General features: G+C 48.4%; 1 long non-coding RNA gene across 1 annotated transcript; it reads right to left on the minus strand.

Moving 5' to 3' along the window:
- Positions 1-3,807: 3,807 nt before the first annotated feature.
- LOC120601106 (uncharacterized) lies at positions 3,808-21,661 on the minus strand. The gene is made up of 3 exons (XR_005652356.1): positions 21,403-21,661; positions 20,533-20,648; positions 3,808-3,823 (listed from the first exon to the last, which is right to left on the minus strand). It is a non-coding gene; the product is annotated as an uncharacterized LOC120601106 (long non-coding RNA).
- Between the last annotated feature and the right edge of the window lie 210 nt (positions 21,662-21,871).

Raw genomic sequence — 21,871 nt, forward strand, 5'->3', positions numbered from 1 at the left:
ATAAGGCCTCTTCCCGCTGCCCAGTAACCACCATTCTACTTTCTATCTCTATGAATTCGTCTATTTTAGGTCCATCGTACAAGTGGGATCATATAGTATTTGCCCTCGTGTGTCGGGCTTGTTTCACTCAGCGTACGATCTTAGAGGACCATCCACGCTGTAGCGGGTGTCAGAGCTCCCTTCCTTCTACAGCCGAACGACATTCCATTATATGTACACAGCGCATGTTCTTCATCTGCGCATCCGTCCATGGACACTGCTGGGTTGTCTCTACCTACTGGCTATCGTGCGGACTGCTGCCAGGAACACGGGCACGCGACACCTGGTTTCAGCCCTCTTGAGCGTATACGTACCTAAGAGTGGAGTTGCTGGGTCACATGGTAATTAATTCTCTATTCAACTTCCTGAGGAGCTGCCACACCGTTTCCCCCGGGAGCTGAACCATTTCACATTCTAACCAGCAATGCACGAGGACTCCGATTTCTCTGCATCCTCGCCGATGCGTGTTATTTTCTGCTTTTTGATTATAGCTATTCTAGTAGACGGTAAATGGTTTCATTTCGCTCTTAACTCCCCTCAGTACTTGTACTTTTGTCTGATAAGGGTCTTAATCTTATAGCACATTAGGTGTAACTAATACAGTTTGAGACGGAAAGCGGGAAGTACGTACGGCTCCCTCGAGAGTGCCATTTTTAATCCCGCAAACCACTGGGTGGTGACCAAGAGTGGCTTGCAGTGGAATGACCATTTTGGTCACAGCTGTCTGCCTTGGACTGCAAAGTCCCAGAGTCCAACAGTACCAGCCCTTCCCATCGAGAGAATCTGGAATGCCAGAATGCTTGAGGATAGTTCTTGATGAAAAGGGAATAAAACAAGATTAAACATAAAGAAAGCTGGGCTACTCTGAGATTAAGAGGGCAGGACCCAGGAGTGAGAACGGGGAGAGGGGAAGCGAGGTTGGAGGAGGGAGCTGATCCCACATTCGACCTCCAGGGAGGCGGATTCTACACACGTACCTCCTCCGCACCTGATTCTTACGCCTCACGGATCCGAGCTGGAAAATTACAGATTTTGCTGCCAAACTCCCTGCCACCGTAGCCCCACATCATCTTCAGCAGGCTGAGGGGGTGCAGCTTTTCCTGAGGCTTGCGCTCAGGCCAGAGGTGGCCTCAGGTGGCCCCAAGAACTCCAGTCTGAACTCTGGCAAACAGGAGAATACAGGTTTTTTTTCAATACAGCTGTGGCTCTGGGCACTGCCAAGGAGCGCCACTGCAGGCCCTTGGAGGAAGGGCGTGGAATCACGGCCACGGTGGAACCTGAGTGGCCCACGTAACTAGTCAGCGGCTACATCCCTGCTTCTCCTCGTCCAGGCAGCCATGGGAAAGATGGAAGTGACGCTCGGAAGCTCACTCGCCCAAAGTGGGTGATGAGGGAGGTGTGTGGAAAGAGCCGGGAGGACCAAGAGAGAGGACCGACAGCAGGTGCACACCACACCGGGGCACAGGAAAGCACGGATCACATGGCCAAATGTAAATCGACTGCCTAGGTCTACACGGCAATGCTTTTTCCCCTCTCCATCCGCCGCTCCCCAGTCTCCCCGGCTCTCTCCCAGTTACTATCAAAGCAAATTTATGAAGGGCTCGAGGCATTGGATAGTCCTTGTATTTCAATCTAACTTTTTTGCAATCTCAAGTGAACAGCTTGGCTGCTTCTGCCTGTCAGGGATTTAAATTGCAGATGGGATGGGGAGCCAGCCCCTCTGGTGCACACCGCCATTGCCTAGCAACTCGGCTGGAAGGACTTTACGAAGCAGCCGAAAGTTCCACTCTGCAAAGTGTCCTTGACCCGGGGCATCTCACGGGGAAAGAGAGGAAGTAGCTCAGAGAGAGGAGACAGCCAGGGAAGAGCCCTGCTCACGTCACAGCGAGGTCGAGGAGTGCGGCGCGGACCACAATCCCTTGCTCCTCGCACCATTGCCATGAGTGTGTCTTTTGAAATACAGAATTCCCACGGGACTTTTAACATTCCACTGTTTTAGAGATTGTTCTCAAACTAGGCTATGTGTCCCTCACACCTCACATACAAATGGTGGGCGGAGAGAGACGGGAATGAATAATGCCAACACACTAACACACACATCACACACACACACAATCACACGCACAGATAGGCAAGTGCTTATGCTGTTAAAAACAAACCACCTGCAAATAGCCACAGCAGGCTACAAGGAGAGCAAACCCATTCCACATGCCCCCACTTAGACCTCAGTCCTCCGGGATAGAATGTGTGTGACCACGGCCTTCTACCTTGATCAGGGTTGGTGTTACTTCGACAAAGCACTTGCTGTGCTTAGCATCGTAGTCTGAAAGGAAAGAACACTCCATAGGTGATTACGGCTATAATCAAGGCATATGCTTTTACTTCAGTAATTGGCTTTGAGAATAAAAAAATGTAAACAGTAGCCGCATGTGTCTGTTTGGCTAAGTCTGCACAGACTGGCGTTCCATCGACTTCGAGGCATAACATACCCTCGTGGAAAGGTCCTTCTACATCAGACACACCCACCTCTCACGGTGCCTCTGTGAAAATACACAGCTAATGTATTTTCTAGGTTTCTGTTACAGGTTGAACCATGTCCCCCACTCCAAAAACAAGATGTGTTGAAGTCCCAGCCACTAGCACCTCAGAATGTGACCTTACTTGTAAATAGGGTCATGGCAGATGTCATTAGTTGAAATGAGGTCACACTGGAATAGGGGCTCCAATACGACTAATGCCCTTTTAAGAAGATGGGAAGACACAGGCAGGGTCTGCTGACAAACCACCAGAAACCAGAAAAGTCTAGGACGGATCGTCCCCTGTAGGTGTCCCAGAGAGCACCGCTCCACTTAAACCTTGATTTTGGACTTTAAGCCTCCAGAACTGTTGTTTTGAGCTACTCGGTTTGCAGCCCTAGGAAATAATATAGTTTTCTTTTTGTTATTCTGTTGAAGGGGACAGTTCTATTGGCTGAGCATGATAGCTTGGTGTGGCGTAGAAATGAGTCTGCATGGGGGAAAGCTTGAGCCTCCTAGATGCAGATGCTGGCATGGAGTTCAAGGCTTTGAAAATCTTTGCGACCCGGGGCAGAGGCACGGATATTGACTTCTTGACTAAATTATTATTTTTCATTAAAAGTTTGTTCGGTAGATGATCCGGGGCCCTTGAGTGTACTGTGGGGGAGCAGTGCTTTTCAGGTCCTTGCCCTCATCGTCCTCAGACCTGTCTGTCCCACTCACCAGGCACTTCTCAGATGCTACCTGGTGCTGTTATGTATCTTGTCCTGCCCTTGCCCCAGGGGAGAGATCATCATCCAGGGCCTGCATATCGTGTCCTTCACTGGATCCCACAGAGCACTGTGCACCTAATAAGTGCTCAATAAGTGTGTGGCAAATCAATGCATGAGGCATAAAAATATAAAAATCATGATTTATACAAAAACTCCTAACGAGTCACCAGTGGAATTAGCCCTCAAACCCATTCGTTTCTGAATTGTTATATATTATCAGCACCCCATTCGATGTGGGAATAAACGTAGTTCTTCCTTTTAACTAACCCAGGGGAAGTTCCCATCACACACCTGACTTTATCTTCCTGAAAAGTCCACCAGGTTGGGCTTGTGGGTGTGATCAACCCTTAGGTCAGAGACCAGACAGCTGTGGGATCCGAGCACCAGACCGTGAGAAAGCCGGACGTGGAGTCGCCAGGTGGAAGAAGGAAGACCGAGAGCTGCTCACCGCCGGAGCGCTAGGACGCCGCCATCCCCGAATATCAGTGTCCCAACCTGTTCGATGAAGGTGTTTACTCCTTGAACATTCCGCACATGACTCTTTGATCTCCGATTTCCCAACTGTGGTAGACCCCAAAAACGTGTCACCCAGGCCGTGAGGTGAGCAGAGAACCTCACTTGCCCCCACTTCCCGCCCCCGCTGACAGCTCCTTCGAGGTCTGTTTCTGCTGAAGGGACTGAGGCCACGTCACTGGGGCTGAGCAAGGCATGGGACCAAAGCCCGAGGCGTCTTGTTCCGATGAGCGATTCTCACTCCAGAACCCCAAGGCTTTGGGGGTCCCTATCACAGATTCAGTTTGACTTCATCCTCTGCCCAATCCTACTTCTTCTCCTGCCTTCGGAGGTGTCAATCGCTAAAATTCACCTTGCAGCCCAACCTCCACCCCAGCATCTGCCAGCATCACCAACTCATTCCTCTGCGGACTTTTCTTTTTAATTGTGGTAAAACACACATAACGTATAGCCTGCCATTTTGACCACTTTTAAGTATACAGTTCAGTGACATTAGTGCTCTATTGTGCAACCATTACCACCATCCTCTTCAGGAGCTTTTCATCGTCCCCAACTGGAACTCCGTCCCCATTACACACTAACTCCCCGTTTCCTCCTCCCCCAGGAAGCATCATTCCACTTTATGTCTCCATGAGTCTGACTACTTCCAGGGACCTCATATAAGTGGAATCATACAGTATTTGACCTTTTGTGTCTGGCTTATGTCCCTTAGCATAATGTCTCCAAGAGTTACCCATGTTGTGGGATGTGTCAGAATGTCCTTCCTTTTTAAGGCTGAGTGATACTCCATTGCATGCATATAATACATCTGCTCGGCTATCTATCCGTCAACGGACTCTTGGGTTGCTTCTACCTTTGGCTATTGTGAATAATGCTGCACAGGTATATTTTTTATCTCACACCAACTTACCCCCCTATACAAACGGGCCTTCCTAGCCCTCTTCAGGACAACCAATTGCTAAGAGGAAAGGCTGGCTTATTCAAAATTTCCCAATCGTGAGGTAAAAAGGGGTGATTGCTCCAGCCCCCACTGCCTCAAGGATGGTTACCTGGGTTAAGGCACAGATGTAGACAAACAGACAAGGCTATATTTGTTTGCCAAGGCACAAAAAGTACACAAGATATAGAAGTGAGGAATGATGGGAAAACGCTGGGGCAGCCAGAAAGGGTTTGTGTCCTCTGTCCTATCTGGGCCACGTTCCCCCATAACACTGCCTGTGACATTCTCTACAGAGGTGACAGGAGGTAAACAAGGGGTTCTCCTCTCTGCAGTTTGCCTTGACCAGCGCCTCCTACCTGCACATCCAGGGAGAGCCCCAGGAAAACTGAGATATTAAAAATAATAACCCCTGACCTTAAGAAAAAAATGATTGAATGCATTAATTCAACAACAATTGTTCGAATGCCCCATATGTACCAGGCGCAGTGCTGGGCATATGCCACTTCACCATCGAGACCACCCTTCCAAGATCTGGGGAACTTCCTAATGGGTCTCCTAAGATAACGGGGGCAGAATAATCCAGCCATGTACAGGAAAGTGTCCTAGTATTCTGTCCTCTCTGGGAGGTAGATTCTGTCCCTGCCCTAAAGACTCGTATGTTCCCAGTTCCTCTGGCCCATGTATTTACCTATCCAGTGATTCCACAGTCATCTTCCCATTGCCAAGTTCTGTGTTGGGGAAGCTCAGGTGAAGAATGCATGGCCCACTGGGGAACAGCAACCCCTTGTAAACATCATGAGAAATATTGCTCGGTGATGAAGATTTGCCCTCATCTCAAAACAAAAACAGAGCCTCTGACCCATGTCCAGTAGGAGGATACGCACGCATCAGCCTCTGCCCACAGTGGGTCAGCAGTCAGAGGTTTGGGAGTGCATCTCTGTCAGACGCTTGGGGTTGATCGGCATTATTTGATCAGCAACAGAGCAGTGGGCCAGCCCAGCCCCTACCTTCAGAGAGCCCCTCCACTCCATTCTTAATACCCACCTCAGCACCTAGTGGCCCCTGACGAAGCCTCAGGGACCAGCCATGCAAGCAGGGCCTTGACTGCAAGTTGTCACCTCGGGAAGGAAGGAAAAAAATCAAACTGAAGGCATGTAAGTGTCCCCTCTGTGCCAGAAATCCCACTGCCTGTCACGAGCCAGACATGATGTATGGGCGTAATAAGGCCTCTTGAACTACCCCTTAAGTGCTGTCAGCAAATCACGTGACTTCATTTTTAATATTGCACTTATCTGGCCCCTGGAAAATCATGATGCTATCTCTCTCCGGCTGGATGGCAAACAACACTCCCTCCCATGCCAGGGAGGCACCGACCCTTCTCCAGAGCCATCTCCGAGCGAAGGCAAGGAAAAGAAACAAGAGAGACCCAACTCACTGTGCCTTCCCGGTCTCGGGCAGAAGGCCTGCACCCTTCCAGCTGCCTCTGCAGATAATTGGGGGGGAGTCTCAAACTTGCCGACCTCGTACCCACCAGCCAACTTCCCGTGGCTTCCTTGAGAGCATGGCGGCCGCATGAGCATCTGTCTCTCAAAGTAGCCTTCCCTGACTACCCTGTCCAACCCGGGTACCCTCCACGGTTTGCACATCGTCACTCTCAGCATTCTACCTGTTTGTGCGTTCAGTGTATCACTCATAAGACGAGGTGCTCTGCGAGGGTAGGAACCATGGCTGTCAACCAACCCGCAGGGCCTAGCACATTGCCTGGCGCACAGTGAGACCTCGGGGACCATTTGCCGAGCAACTTAGTAGTAAATGCTCAGTGAACCCTGCTCGGCTGAACTGAGCCGCGTCTCCTGGAGCAGTCAGCATGTCTCCAACTTCACAGTGCATGAGAATCACCGAGAAGGTCCGCTAACCCACAGGTACTGGGCCCCACCCCGTTTCCGATTCAGCTGGTTGGGGGAGGGGGCTGTGGACTGGCACTTCCGACAAGCTCTCAGGTGATGGCAATGCTGTGAGGCCAGGAACCCCACTTTGAGAATCACGAGAAGTGCAGACACCCGTTTTCTGCACTTCTGCCTTCCAGTCAAATTTATCAGAGCTGTCCACAAGCGACAAAAGCAGGAAACTGGGCTCTTCAGATCCACTTGGCCCAATCGGAATAAAAGGATTCTCACCCCTAATAATGGGAAGGTAAATCGAGGCCAACGGATGCAAAGTGAGGTGAGCTGTTCAGCAAGTTCTGGCAGAAACGGCACAGAACCCTGTGTACCGGATGCCCGGCTTCCTGTTCCAATCACTGAGCTGCACTTTCCTGACACCAACTGTAGAAATGAGTTGGCTTCCAAGTGGCTTATTAGAGAACAAATTATTCCCTGTTTTGCTACTCTTTCCATTTGAGTTAATCTGCAAGTCTAAAGTCCAAGCAGGTGCCAGAGTTATTCCTGCAACTGGCACCAAATTGCATTCAGAAAGCACAATTAGCACTTCGTTAATGTGCCTCCGAATGGAATAATCTACATATTACCCAAAGGCAGCCTCAGTGCCCACTGCACTTTGCCTTAATGTGCCAACGTACAGATTGCCCTGCTAACAGGTCTTTGCAAATCCCAGCGTTTGCCAGGCCGCAGTCCCCGCCTCTCCGTTTGGACAGAGCAGGAAGGACGTCTTCGTGACGGCAGTTAAGAATCCAAGACGCACCCTCTCTTCTTGCTCCTTCCTATCCCTTCTCTTCCTGGACTATTAAGTCCACAAACCATTGTGGGGCGGAGAGAAAATCAGGCACCTGTGCCAGGGCAGGGGAGACCGCAGCGGCCCAGGACGGAGCGCTGGAGCCCAAGTGGGGAGGGAAGGGCCCCTGCCAAGGGGCGCCTCCTCCTAAGCACTGTGGGAGGTTTCTGTATAAGAGGGGTGCCACGGGGGGTTCCTGCCGTGGCATGCTGGAGCTCCATCGAGGTATGGAGGGGGTCTCTACAGGGGACAGCCCTGGGAGGGGTGTGGGTAAGGGGCTTCTGTACCAGGTTGGGCGGACGGCCTGGCACGGGCTGAAAGGCCAAGTTGGATGAGGAGGGCATTCATGCCGGTAGCAATGGAAGATTGATTACATACCGGGGAACCGATCAAATAAAAAAGTACATTAAAGATAGTGGGAGTCAGATTTCCCACTGTTACAGGAGGAAGCTACAAATATAAAAAGGAAGAAAACTAAAGTGAATCCTAAGGTGTTAGCTTGGAATTTGGAGTAGCTATGTGAACTCATGGTTTTTAATATATAGATAAGTATATAAATACAGATGCAACTGTATGTGTACACATACCTCTTTGTAAGTATGCATGTAGGTATTTCTCTACTCTGCCCACCAAGAAGGCCTGGGAGCCACCCCAATATTAATGAGCACATCAGGCCTCCAGATTGTGGTTTCTAAACATCATTCTCCACTGATAGGAACCAGGCTTCTTGGGAAAATGGGCCGATTACAGGTTGGTGGCGGGCAGGGAAAGTACAGGATAAACCCGAGATAGCTTATCATACCACAGTGTAGGAGTACTCAAAGAATGGTGGGCGCATGTGAACATTTTGAAAGGACTCCCACTGGGCAACTCTGAGATAATCTGAGCATCAAAATAAATAACAAGTTACAACCCATTGACTAAAATATGAAGCCACAAGTTCATACCGATATAGATAAATGAACAAATTCAAGTTTAATCAAGAATGGGATATTGACCTAATCGCAAACTATCGCCAAGAGGCGGAGGAGAACTTTGTGGCAAAGAAGGCTGGCAGACCCGCCTTATGCAAGTGATGAAAGTTACTATCAATAGGACTGGATCAGATCAGAATCACGTGCTACCTGATAAGATGCAAAGAGAACATAGCATCACTTCTGTGAAACTCCTGCTAAACCTGCACAGGCTGAATCTAATCATGAGGAAACAGCAGGCAAACCCAATGTGAGGACATTGATCGAAGTAGCTGTCCTGGCACCTTCAGAAGTGTCAGTTCTTGACAGTTTAGAAAAGAGTGAAGATCTGTCCCAGATTGGACCCTGTGGAGACACAACACCAAAATGCAGGGGGCGATCCTAGACTGGGTCCTTTAGCCACAAGGATCGTGACTGGTGCAGCTGGCAAAACCTCACTGAAGCCTGAGGATCAGATGTTAGTACTGAATCAGCTCATTCCCTGCCTTCGATGATTGTTGATGGTCATGTAAGAACACAGTCTTGTTCGTAGGATACATAAACAAAAGTGTGCATAGGTGACGGGCATCATGTCAGCAACATACTCTATAACAGTTCAAGAAAAAGAAAAGTGTTTGCACTGTACCTGCAGCTTTTCTATGAGCGAGACTGTTTCCAATAAACCATTCAAGAAGCTATAGCAACGATGACAGCAAAAAACTGTGTCCTTCAGCCAACATTGTCTGCTCATGCTCTCGATGAGCTCAGTCTGCCTGGGGACAGCGTGTGAGTCAGACTCACACCACTGCGGTGAGATCATCAGAGTCGTGCCCACCATGTCAAATATCCTGAGTGGAAGAGTGGGTTGAGGGGAGATAGGTGGGCTCTGTGTCCTCCTGGACCCCTGCACTGATGTCGGACCATGAGCACAGAGTCCTTGGGCAGGAGAGCTGTGTCCTGGCTTCCAGTCCCCTGTCTGGTCCTCATGTGCTACTTTCTGGGGGTCTACCCTGAGAGGCTCTGCCTCCTCCTCATGGAAGGCTGGCAGAGCAGGAATATATATGCTGAAGCATATACTGGAAAGCTGACATGTCCTTCTTAGGGCTCTGCCTTTATGCATGACCAGGTCGAGAAGCCTCTTACAGGGCAGACTTGAGTTCCCACCTGTGCACCACAGGATGAACACAGCAAAGACTAATGACCTGATTCACACCCAGGACAAGGTGACCAGCCGGCAAGAGGTCTGAAACTGTGTCATGTATGAGAAGACTCAGAGAGATGGGGCATCTGCCTTTAAATAGTTGAGGAAGTGGCCCAGGGGGACAGACTGAACTAATCCCGTACAGCTCCAGATTGGGAACTAGAACCAGTGGTGGAAGATGAAAGAAGGTGGGTTCAGCTCCACATGAGGAAGGAACATTCTAGTCTGGATCTACCCAACACGGCCAGGTCTGCTCTATGGTCTGACACCCTGGGAGTATCAAGCAGACACTGAAAGACCATCTTTGGGAAGCTGTAGCAATGCACTCTTCAATGTTATGATTCCAGAGAAGACCAGATTATCTGGCTCAGACCAGAAAAAGGACCCCAAGTTTCAGCGAGCAGAGAGCAGATGGCCATTTCCGGGCTTTGCTTAAGGAGGGAGGACAGTCCCATCAAGCCAGGACCCTGCTCTCCCCCGCAGCACTCCCTCTGCCACCTGGCCCCTACTTTTCCAGAATTCATGGCACCTTATAGTGCATTATAGCTGGGACTCTGCGGCCTCCTGGATGTGTGGCTTCCTCACCACCACCCCAAGGTTGCTCCCTAAGTCCAGCTTGGACCACGGTCCCACTTGTTCCCAAAGGCATCTGGCCTCTCCAAAAGGCAAGATGGGTCCCCTGCCTGATGAAGTCTTGGCCTCTTCCTTTCATCATCAACTTGTCTTTGACCCTTGACCCACTGTCCCTTTGGCATCACACAGGTGAACGAGACTCCAGGCTTCAGGCTGCAACTCCTGAGTGGAACAGGAGAGCTGTATTCTTCCTCCTACTTCGCCATGACAAGAGGAAAGCTGAGCCCCTGGAAAAAGCAGTAGGGCGCTACGAGTCTCATCGTCACCACAGTTTACTTGGAGACAAAGGTGAGGCCAGCATGAAAAGTTTTCCATGTGAAAAATTGTCAGCCATGGTCCAGCATACACATATATATGACACGGTTTCAAATTTGCATTCATTGCTTCAGTTGAATTGATTAAAAGGAGCCACAGTGATTTTAAGAAGGCAAAGGAAGGGGACTTTCGAGAGCACATGATGACAATGTTAGAGCTTATTGGGTTGTCACATTGCATATATTACTCCTCAGGGGCCTGAAGAAAGAATTAGAACAGCGAGATCTTATCTGACATTTGACGTTTCAATTTCCCAAGAAACATTACGCTTGTTAGATTCTCAGCTTGGATGCAATCTCAGGCCGACCCAGTGGCCAGTCCCTCCCTTCTCGACACCCCCACTGCAAGTTTTAAGGAAGACCAGTCCATTTATATGGCTCAACTTACGCCCTACCCAGATCCACTGGCACAAATCACTTTTACGGTACCCACGTATTCACGTCATTTACAGTTAGCAACTTTGTTTGTGTCTCGGAGTTTGTCTAGCGGCAAAGCCCAAAGTTGGGAATGACTGACAGCCAGCCATTTTCTTATTTCTGGAAATTATTATTAATTTTCTTATGTACTACGTCTGCCACACAATGTGTTGCAATGGTACTGCTCACTCGCAAGCCCTCTCCGTGGTGACATCTGCCCAAGGTGGAAATGCCAGTGATTGTACAACGGGCAAGAGTGGACGGTGGGCTGGAGTGGTAGACCCAAGGCCTGACCTCCATATTGGCTCTGCTGCTAACTTACTGGTAAGCTCTGGAAAATCCCCTTGAACTTCCTTGCCTCTGGGATCAGACCTGTTTATTCGCCTCACAGAGTGACAAAGAATAGTTAATGAGATCACGGATATGAAAGTGTTCAGAAAAATAGGAAGCCTTAAACCTAGAAAGTGTCAGGTTCAGAAAATGGGGTCTTAAACACAGGGTTACAAAGAAGACAAGAGGTCTGAGCCACGCTCTGGCCCCCCCCCCCTTTTCATTTTATAGGAAAGAAAGTGGGCACCGAGAGGGGGTGTCATGTCTACTCAGAGGAGAGTGGCAGAGCCAGGAGGGTTTGGATAAGACGATAAAGACCCATCCCATACTTGAATGGCCATCTAGCCTCTCCTTGATTATCTGCATTGATGGGGAGCTTACTTCCTCAAAGACGGCGCATTCCACCTTTGAAAGTCTTAGAAGACGTCTTAGAAGCATGAGGAAAGGGAAGAAGTTTCTGTGGTCCAAGTGATACTAAAAATACCCCATAGACGCACCTGCTCCCTTTTCTGCAGAATATTCGGTCAGCGAGGCCTTTCTCTACTTCTCTCCTCCAGTCTGTGCATCTCTAGTTTATTTGTTCACCCCTCACATGGGTCTCTTTGCCATCCTGGTTACCCTGCAATCAACATGCTCTAATTTGCCCAGAACTAGCTCCCAGCTTATCTCTCTGGCGTAGTCACCTTGTCCTTGGCAGCTGACATTCCAGATATTCAGGCCTCTTCAGTCACCTTTATTCTGAACAGCTACTGTCAGCAGCTCTTTCAATTCAGCAGTAAAGCCGGGATGAGGCCTGGACATGTAGAAGTCCACATGCTCCTAGACCACTGTCGATACCCGGCAAAAAAATAATAAGGCCTTGAAACAATCCAGAGAGGCAGACACAGAGCCTGAGGCCCGGCTGGGTGCTGGTCAGGGCTGGCACTGGCAAAGGGAGCACTTGTAGATACAAGATGGAAAGAGAGACCTGTTGCCATGGTGACTGTCGGGCAGCCTAGGCTGCCTGCAGACTGTGGGGAAAAGGCACAGGGAAGGCTCGTAGTGAGACACAGGAAGTCGCTCATGACACTACCCAACCCACCAAGTCAAGCAGCACCTGAGCTGTTTCCGCTGTGGTCCAGGAGGAAGTAGGGGCAGGGCTGACATTATTCACCCTACATGAGGTCTTCAGGGGTGGGGAGGTGTGTGCGCATGTGTGCACGTGTGTGTGATGTGTGTATGATGTGTATGTGTGTGTCTGTGATATGTGTGATGTATCTATGTGTGATGTGTCTATATGGCATGTGTGATGTGTGTATGTGTGTGTCTGTGTGTGATATGTGTGATGTATCTATGTCTGATATGTAATACACGTATGGTGTGTATATAAGTATATAATATGCGTATCTGTGTTTAATGTGTCTATATGTGATATGTGATGTGTGCATGATGTGTGTATCCGTGTGTGATATGTGCCTATGTGTGCTGGGCATTTGTGTGTGTTTATGTGTCTCATGACATATTCAACTGACACGTCTCCTTAGGCCTCCTTCTTTTTAGGCAAAACAGCAACATTAACTCTCAGAGCAGCTGGAAGGTGACGACTTAGGGCTGAGCTGGTCCTCCTCCTCCCTGGATGCAGCACTTTGCAGGCGCCTCTATTAACACTAATCATTTGATTATGCGTCTGGCTCCCCCAGTAGAGCAGCTCCCCCCAGGGACCGCATCATGTTTTTATGGCCCCGATTCCCGGCACCATCCCCTGCACGTAGCAGGTGTCCAGGAAGTGTTGCCTGACTCAATGAATGTCAGCCGAGGACAAGACTGGGAGTTTGGACTTAAAATAGCTGTGTACAAGATCGAGGCTCAATCAAGCAGCATCCATGGTGCTCTCGCTACTCCGGGGTTCAGCACTGTAAAGCAGCCTTAGCACCGGGAAGCTCACACCTCCCTCCCCTGTGACAAGGACACAGCAGCAGAGACAGATTTGATATGCGCAGTCAGTGACAGTGCTGGACGAGGAACCCAGAAGACCTTACCACCAGGCCGTCCACCTGACAGGTTATCGAGGAAAGGACTGGTCTTATTACTAAACATTTATTTAGTTCTTTTTCATTTGCATAGAGTTCAGCCACTCTTTTTGGTGCGTGGATTTCTCTTTTTGACAAACGTATTGAATTGTGTCACTATGATGAAAGATACAGAACTGTTTTTGTTTCGTTAAGTAACTGCCCATATTTTATCTGGCCCATTTTTATTTCACATCCACTTTGAGTGGCGACGTGTAACTGAAAACTCAGTCCGTTCCTTCCAGTAGCTTAATCGGACTCATCCCTCCTTTGAGTCCTATTTGACATTTCAAAGCAAGAAGAGATAACACAGGAAAAAAGAAATAAGGTGGGATTTTCACCAACTCACCCCGAGAAAGAAGAGATATTTTTCTCTCGAATTCCCCCTTTAATCAGGATTCACAGGCCAGAGAAGGAACCTATGAAGACAAACTTGGCCATACAGCCTGGGTGCACTCCCAAAAAATTACACCTAATCCCAATTTTATCAGGCAATCTATCCATCTCTGTTTTTCCTGGTCACCAATTCTCGGCCCCGTGTCCCTTCTAGGACTTCCCACCCATGGGGTTTTAAGTGAGAAGAAAACTGATAAAATCACTTGCAAATAAACTTAAATGTAATAGAGAAATTGCTATTATTTAGAAGGAAGCTTTTAAAATATTTTTAGAGAGATAAAGATCTTCCTAGGAGAATAAGCATATGTGAGCATTTTTTAAAACCATAAAAGGTTGGAGTCTGTACGTTCACATTACATCACTCTTTGAAGAAGTTTCGTGGGATGTTGCTGACCCCTTCCAAGTTGCCCGTCATCGCCTTGAACGCTGTTGGAAAGCCACCTCTCAGACTGCCTCTGGAGTCAGTATATGAGCCATACACGAAAACCAGCCTCATTCTTCAAGTCACATATGTTTTTGTCAAATAGGTTTTTCACTCCCCAGTACTTGAGGGCTGGTTTCCCTTGATTTTCATTAACCTAATGTCCAACCTCAAGGTCAGGAATAGAGCAACCAAGCATTATTAATTTGGAATCCAGTGTTTGGGGATAAGGAATAACTCAGACAAGTAAACTTCAGCCATACAATTGTTCTCTGTTAAGCAAACTGATCATATGTGTCATTCAGAAGGAAACTATTTAAAGCTACTTAAAAGGACAAACTTCTCAAGCATTCGCAAATACACTTTAAAGCATCCTTTATGTAACATATTTTGTAAGTTCATTATAAATTGTCTTTATTAACTCAAGACACCACTCCACGGACTTGCAGGAGGCCTCACTTTGTTGACCTAGCTCCTGTGACTGGTGACACACAGATGTCATGAAGTTGCATCTCTTTAAAATGATCTCATAATTCAGTTGGTTTGTTTTTTTGTTTTTTTTTTTGCCACACTCCAGCAAATTCAGACCAAGTTTTCCCAAGTTAGTCTGAATTAATGAGGTTTGATTGCACTAGATTGAACCACGTGAAATCAATGATATTTGACCATTTTTTGCCTTTAAAAATGGCCATTTTATGTGGTTCTGTTCTTTTCTGGTACCCTTTTCCAAGGAACCAAAAGCATTCCACATTCCCACGCTTTCTTCATTTTAAAGATACAAGTGGGAGAGAGATTGAACGCCCCAGCCCCTCAGTTCACGAAAGTACAGAAACTAGGAAATCAAACATAGGAAAGTCATTCGAAACACAACTGCCACAAACTGGGATGGAAAGGGTACTGTAGCAAAAATAAACAGAACTTTAAAAAAACTATCTCTGCTGCTTTCCCATCACGCAAACTCATGCCTTCTCCTCCTTTAGAGCAGGTTGCCCTGAGCAGGTGGTTGGGCAATCTCAAAATCACTCAAAGTCACTCAAAATATATTTCTCCTGCCCATGAGTGGGATCCATTAGAGCCCAAAAGAACTCCAACTGTGTAAAGAAAAACTCCAACATAAGGCTTCTCAAAGGCCTGGGATGAGAGAGGAGCAGATTAAAGTTTAATAAAATGGAATCTCAGGAAATGGACAAACGTAAATTAGGACCGAGAAACAGAAATTATTCTCGTTTTTACAAGGCTCCGCATTAACTCGTTCGATAGCACTCTGAGACTTTACGGAACGCAGAGAACTATAGACTCGAGAGTATGAGAATGACTCGTCTCTGCTTCTGGGCAAGGAAATGGATTTGTGCTGTCACAAGAGGGGTTTCTGAGGAGTATGAAGAACTTCCTGGACTGTGAATGTCAGAGGGAACTGGGGAGTAGAGACAGCATCGGAGAGTAGAATGTCTCCGTCTGCAGGGGTTACTGTAGACACCCCAGGGTTGACTCTGCCCTTCTGCTAGAGCTCCTGGGGTGGCTGGATGACAGACTTGTCCCCTCTGCCACGGGGCACCTGTTAAAGTAGCTGTGACCATCAGGAGGCAGGCAGACAAGCATCAGACAGTGGCTAATTCTGCAGGGTTGAGGAGCATTTCCAGCCCTCCAGAGAGCTCCCCCAAACCACGCTTCCCCAAGGAGACCCTGTTTGCAGCAGCCATGTGGTATCTGCCACCACCAAGCGCCCTCAACTCTGTACTTCCTGAAACAGAGAGAGAGAAAGAGTCACCTGAGGGGCATCTCCTCTGCACTGTGAGACAGGGTAAGGGGCGGGGGGAGGGGAGTGATTTCTGTTTAATTCATTTTTAACCAGACAAGAATGAGATAGGTTTGGAGCTGGATTCTTGCCCATAGAAGCAAAAGGTGCTCTCCACAGGCCAGCTCAGTTTCCTGTGCTCCGTGTTACAGAAAGGAAGTGCTTCCCACCTGTAAAGCCAAACAAACCTGCCCCTTGGGTCCCCATCTCCCAGTGACTTGGGCACAGAATGGTAGTTTACGGCAACAGAATTAATGTGCCTCTAAAGGTAATTTGAAAGCGACAAGAGTGGCGAATTTTCACATGAAAATGCAAATTGGTCCTTATCTGGGCTGCTCCACAGATGCTATGATTCATCATTGAGTGTTCAGCTCTATTTCCAAGTAAGATCTCCGTGAGAAGGGTAGAAAGGCAGGGCCCAGCCACATTCTGCCTGGAGAGATTTATTGCTCCTTTTATCCGGATGTAAAGCACACGGTCTTGGGAGGGAATATTAAACCTAGAGAACGTCAATTTATCATGCAGTTCTTATTTGAGGAGGGCCAAAGGACACACAAGCATATACTTACATGCCCCAGAATTTCCTCTCTCCATACATATACACACCTTCCATGCAGTGTACCCTTTTCTTTACCTTCTTCCTGAGTTAAGGCAAACTCTCACATCCATCCATCGGTCCGTCAGTCCAACCAACCATCCATTCATCCATCCATCCATCCATCCTTCCTTCCAGTTTCCTTCATTTATTTACTCATTTTTGGTGGGTGTCCCAAGGAATCCATCAGCCTTTATTGCCAGCCACATACACAGTTTCTGATTAGGAAAAGCGATCCAAGTGGCTTTCCCACCTTCTCTTCTGCTAGCATTTGTAGAGGGTGCTTGTTAAAGAGGAGACACCGAACTTGAGGATTGGACCAGAGTTCAGTGTGTGAGCAGAACGTAATCACCTAAAAGCTGGAATTCAAGGGAAGAGGCATGCCTCAGGTGGGTCGTGGGCGACACTTACACTGCACTACCGACGTGCGAGCCCAGTCCTGAGGGCTTTATGAATATTAATTCACTTACCGAGCCCAGGAGATGATCATCACTCTGAGTGCCACTGAAAGCCACTGACACATCACACTCTCCTTCTGGAAGCTATCATGGCGAAAAATCACTTAAGTTCAGGACATTCCCTAAGGTGGCCACACTCCAGGTCCCCTGCAGAGCCTCTGTACATCCTACTTTGGGAAATACTAGGATCCAGGTGACTGGGCTGCTGAATGGGTGACTTTCTTGGCCTCCCCACATTCCCAGATAGCCTCATGATTCCTTGTGTGTCTCCAGCTTGCAATCTGAAAAGTCTGACCAGTATCAACCATGCAAAAGGTTATTCCACAATTAACTTCTTGGGCACCAATGTTTTGGGGGTGAAGAGTTCCTGCAGGGCAGGGGTGGGAGATTTCACTGGAAAGGGAGATTGGAGCCAGAGCCGGGTCGTATTGGTCTGTGAGGGCTGCCGAAACAAACTGGTTGGCTTAGAACTGCAAAACACATCATCTCACGGTTCTGGAGGCCAGAACTCTGAAATCAAGGTGTCGTTGGCAGGACTGTGCTCCCTCTGAAAGCACTAGGGAGGGGTCTTTTCCAGGCCTCTCCGACTTGTAGTAGCTCCTTGCTTTGTGGCAGAGTAACTCCAGTCACTGTGTAGCATTCTCCCGGTGTGCAGGTCTGTGTCCAAATTTTGCCTTTTCGTAAGGACATCAGTTATACTGGACTAGGGGCTCACTCGACTCCAGTAGGACCTCATCTCAACTAATTACATCTTCAATGATTACATTTCCAATTAATTACATTCCCAAATAAGTCACATTCTGCAGTACTGGGGGTGAGGATTTCAACACATGAGATTTGAGGGCACACAATTCAACACATAACACAAGCTAAGGTATATAGACTTCGTAAGAGACTGTCACAGGACTGCAAGCTCCAATTATGGCCCCTTGCGTTTGAAACTTGGCCTTCAAAAGCCCTCTGCCACTGGTTTCCCAGATATCTGGAAACAATAACGACAGGCTATCTTAGAGGCCTCCTACCTTGGCTATCTGGGAACGTCGCAACAGCGAAGACGCGGTGATTGGCACGCCCAGAGCTCACGTGCAGCGGGCAGAGTTACCTCGTGCATCCCAGATGTAAGCTGGGACTTCTAGATCCTTACAGACTTGCTATCTAATTGTTTTTCTAAATTTTTGAGGAAGGACGATCGAAGTCTCCAACTGTAAATGTGGAGTTCCTATTTCTCCTTTCAGTTCTATCTTTTTTGCTTCACGTATTCCAAAGCTGTATTTTTTGGCGCATGTGCATTGAGGATGTTTTATGTCTTTTTGATGAACTGCTCTTCAAGTTTCATTGTGTAATTTCGGGTCACGTTTATTCTTCAAGTGTACTCACCTTTACTTCGGCAGCATCTTACTCACTGTAATTCCATCCAGTATATATTTCATTTCAGATACTGTGTTTTCTATCTCTAGAGGTCTCCTTCCATTTGCCAGCTTCTTCTTTCCCATCGACAGTTGACCGCCATCTCTAAACACATCCACGTCGCTGCTAACCCCAACCCTGACAAATATGGTCTTCACTCCCCTCCCCACTGTCACACGGTCTTCCCTTCCCACTCCAGGTGTTCCTACCATGACAACCACTCACTGGGTGCTCCAACAGTCACTCCCCAGTAGCAGGGAGTAGAGGAAAGAAATGGGTGCCCTCAGGGGTTTGCTGAGATTGCTATAAAATAACCATCCCAATATCCAATGCTCCTGAGGCCTGCAGTCAAGCCCTGAGAACACATTCAATTCCGGATGGAAAGCTCGTGCAGGAAGCCTCAGGAAGCAGACAGTTGTCTTCCGGCTCTGGCAACTCCATCTCTGGGTGACCCCGGGCGGACACCTTCCTTCTCTGGAACCTGGTTCCCTCCTGTCTAAACTGGGGTGCACCATTTCTGGACTTTCCATGAACTCAGGGTTATGGATAGAACAAATAAGATCAGAATTGAAAGGACAGAGTTTGCTGGATGCAAGGTGGTGGCAAGGGAGGGGAAACAATGAGCTTTCCTGTACTGACGAGCTGTAAATAGAGACACACAGGAACATTCTTTTCAGGCTCCCAGGCTGTTAGAAGATACTGTGATTTTCCAGCTCGCCCCTAGAGTTTCTTTGCGCTGTCCTGAAGAAAAAGAGAGGGGAAGGAGACGGGCGATGGGGCCGATGTATTCCACAGTTGCTATTTTAAAACCCAGAGGAGCCAGGCTTGTTGATTGCAGAGATTGTTATCTCTCTTAGGGCTCAATGAAGGTCACCTTCAAATTGTTTTTGCTAAACCAGATGCTCCTTTCCCCCTAGTGTTCAGTCCAGGTAGACACTAGGCACATGACCAGTAAGGGATTAAGAGAGGATGGGGGTGGGGGTGGGGGTGCTTGTAAAAGATGCCCTAAGAGCTAAGAGAAGAACCCAGTTCTCAGTGGGGGAGAGAGGGAAGAGGAGAAGGAACGAGGATGAGAAGCATTTTGAGATAATACTCGTCTGGGAGGAACCAGACTGAGGAGTCGTTTTTAATAATAATTCCCTTAGGTGCACTGGCTGTCCCCAGGGGAACCGTGGAAGGAAGGGTTACAGATGAGTCATAGATTTTCCACTGGACACAGCCGCTGCCCCAGAGGCAGGGGCTCAGGAAAGGAAGAGAAGCACCAGAAGAATTCTCAGAGACGTGATGTTGCAGGAACACAGGAGACGGAGGCAGCTCAAACACTGACCCAGTCCCCATCCTTTAGGAAGGAAGAGGGGTGAATGCAACCCTTGAAGGAATGACGGGACCCCAGAGAAAAGGCTTCCTGGGATGCGAGTCATCATCACTCACGCTAGAATCCAGACCCACATGCCACTACTTTTGCCAAGGGCAGGACCAGGGTGGTGTCACCCCTGATGCACGAGCTAAGCCAGGCTGCTCTTTGCTCTCCGGACTGTCCCTGTCATTCTTACCCTACCCACACGTCTCTCCATTCTGCCCTCTCAATGTTCCCTGGGTGACCTCCACTCATCCCTCTGTCGATGCAAGTCACAGAGCACCATGCTCTCCCAAGCAAGCCTTTGTGGACCACCCACATGCTCCCCTAGCAAGCTCTGTATCTCTCTGCACAGAGCCTTCCAGCGAGGGAGTATTCCCTGAACAGACAACTTCGAAATAGGATCATTTTCTCACTGAAAGCAATGGGTATTTCTCGTGAACCTATTTCTACCTTAAAGTGTGAGGAATCCTATCTTTGAAGCTATCAGTGGACCTGGGGATTGACCAGGTTGCGGTGGGTATTAGAGTCAAGCCTAGGATACTGGGTTTCCATTTACTGCATTCACCTAGTGCCTCTGGGAGATAAGGGAGAAGCTCAGGTTTTATTTTGGTGGTGCTGCTGGTGGTGGTGTGCGTACCTGCGCACGCGTGTGTTGGCAAGTATCCGTGCGCGAGCTCAAATTTATGGACTCACCTTGCCCCTTGGGGTATCACTGGCCTTCAGGTGTGATGTCTTTGATGGCCAAGATCTCCCCAGCCTCTCATTCGAACTGTACCCTTGGTGCAGTAATCTGTCTTTAACAACTCCCACTGCAAGTCAATAAAATGTCAATTTAGTCCTCCTTTTGTTAAATCTTAAACCTGCGGAGTACCTCTCCATTCCTTGGTTTGTTAAGACTCAGGTTTACTTCCTCCCTCTGTTTCCCCACCTTCTCAGCAGAGCCACCTTCCCTGAGCAAAGGCAGAGATGCTCAGGGGGAGGTTGACGGTCAGGCCCTTGGGGATCAGGAGACCAGGATGGTGGGACCACCAGACATCTCGTTTTCCTCTACTCTTGGGAACCCTGAGCAAACCAACCTTCTTTTGTATCACTAAGTTCCTTGATTTTTCCAAATTTAGTTTTCAGGTGAGCAGTAGGAAAGTAAAGAGTATTCCACAGGCATTAAGAATCAGATTCTGATTCAAATCCCACCTCCCCCACTAACTAGCTGTACGTCTTAATTTCTCTGGGTCTCAGGTTCCTTATCTGTCCAACGGCATGATAACCGTGTCTTCACAGCCTATGTAGGAGAACTAAAGGAGTCAGTGGCTAGCAGGCCCTCTCTATTTGCCATGATCTGTATTTTCTGGCTTCCTACTGTCTATTTTCTCTTCGGCTCAGTTCCTGAATTAGAATTACCTCTCCTGCATTAGGTACAGCCTGGGGGCTAGGTAGTTAGAAACTCCACCCTTTCCAGACAGTGAAAGGGCAAGGACGCAAACTATGCCTTAGGAGTCCCTCTCTGGAATTTGGATCTTGAGCATCAAAGAGACTGAAAACAATTGGTTGCAGTTGCATCCTGACCTTGTGGTGGCTGCTTCCAGCCCCGGGCGCTGTCTTGGTTCTTGCCTATCCTGAGCCCAGCTCTCTGGCCGCCTCCAGCCTGGGAGTGCCCATCAGGTGAATTAACTAGTTTATGCTTCTTTTGCTTGCAGTCCAGGAATCTTGACTCATACGAGAGGAATTCGGGGTTCAGAAGCCTCTTTCCCAAAGGGCTTCCATCCCATCACCACCCACAGCCATTATCTTCCCCTCCTGACTCCATCTGCTACCTGACCCTTTCTCTTTTGTTCTTCAGCCAAGAGAGGTTAGAGAAGAGAGAGTCCCAAGGGGTCTGGAGAGAAATATCGGAAATGTCAAACAGTTTTTCTTTCTAGGGGGCCTTGTGGGCCAACCCCATCCAGCTTGGTCTCCCCTGTCAGCAGATCCCCACACCCCCGCCCCCCAATCGATAACCTCCTCATGGTGACCACAATAGTCGATGCCGAGGTAG

This window comes from Pteropus medius, unplaced genomic scaffold (genome assembly GCF_902729225.1).
Source record: "Pteropus medius unplaced genomic scaffold, Ma_sr-lr_union100, whole genome shotgun sequence".
Lineage (NCBI taxonomy): Eukaryota > Metazoa > Chordata > Mammalia > Chiroptera > Pteropodidae > Pteropus > Pteropus medius.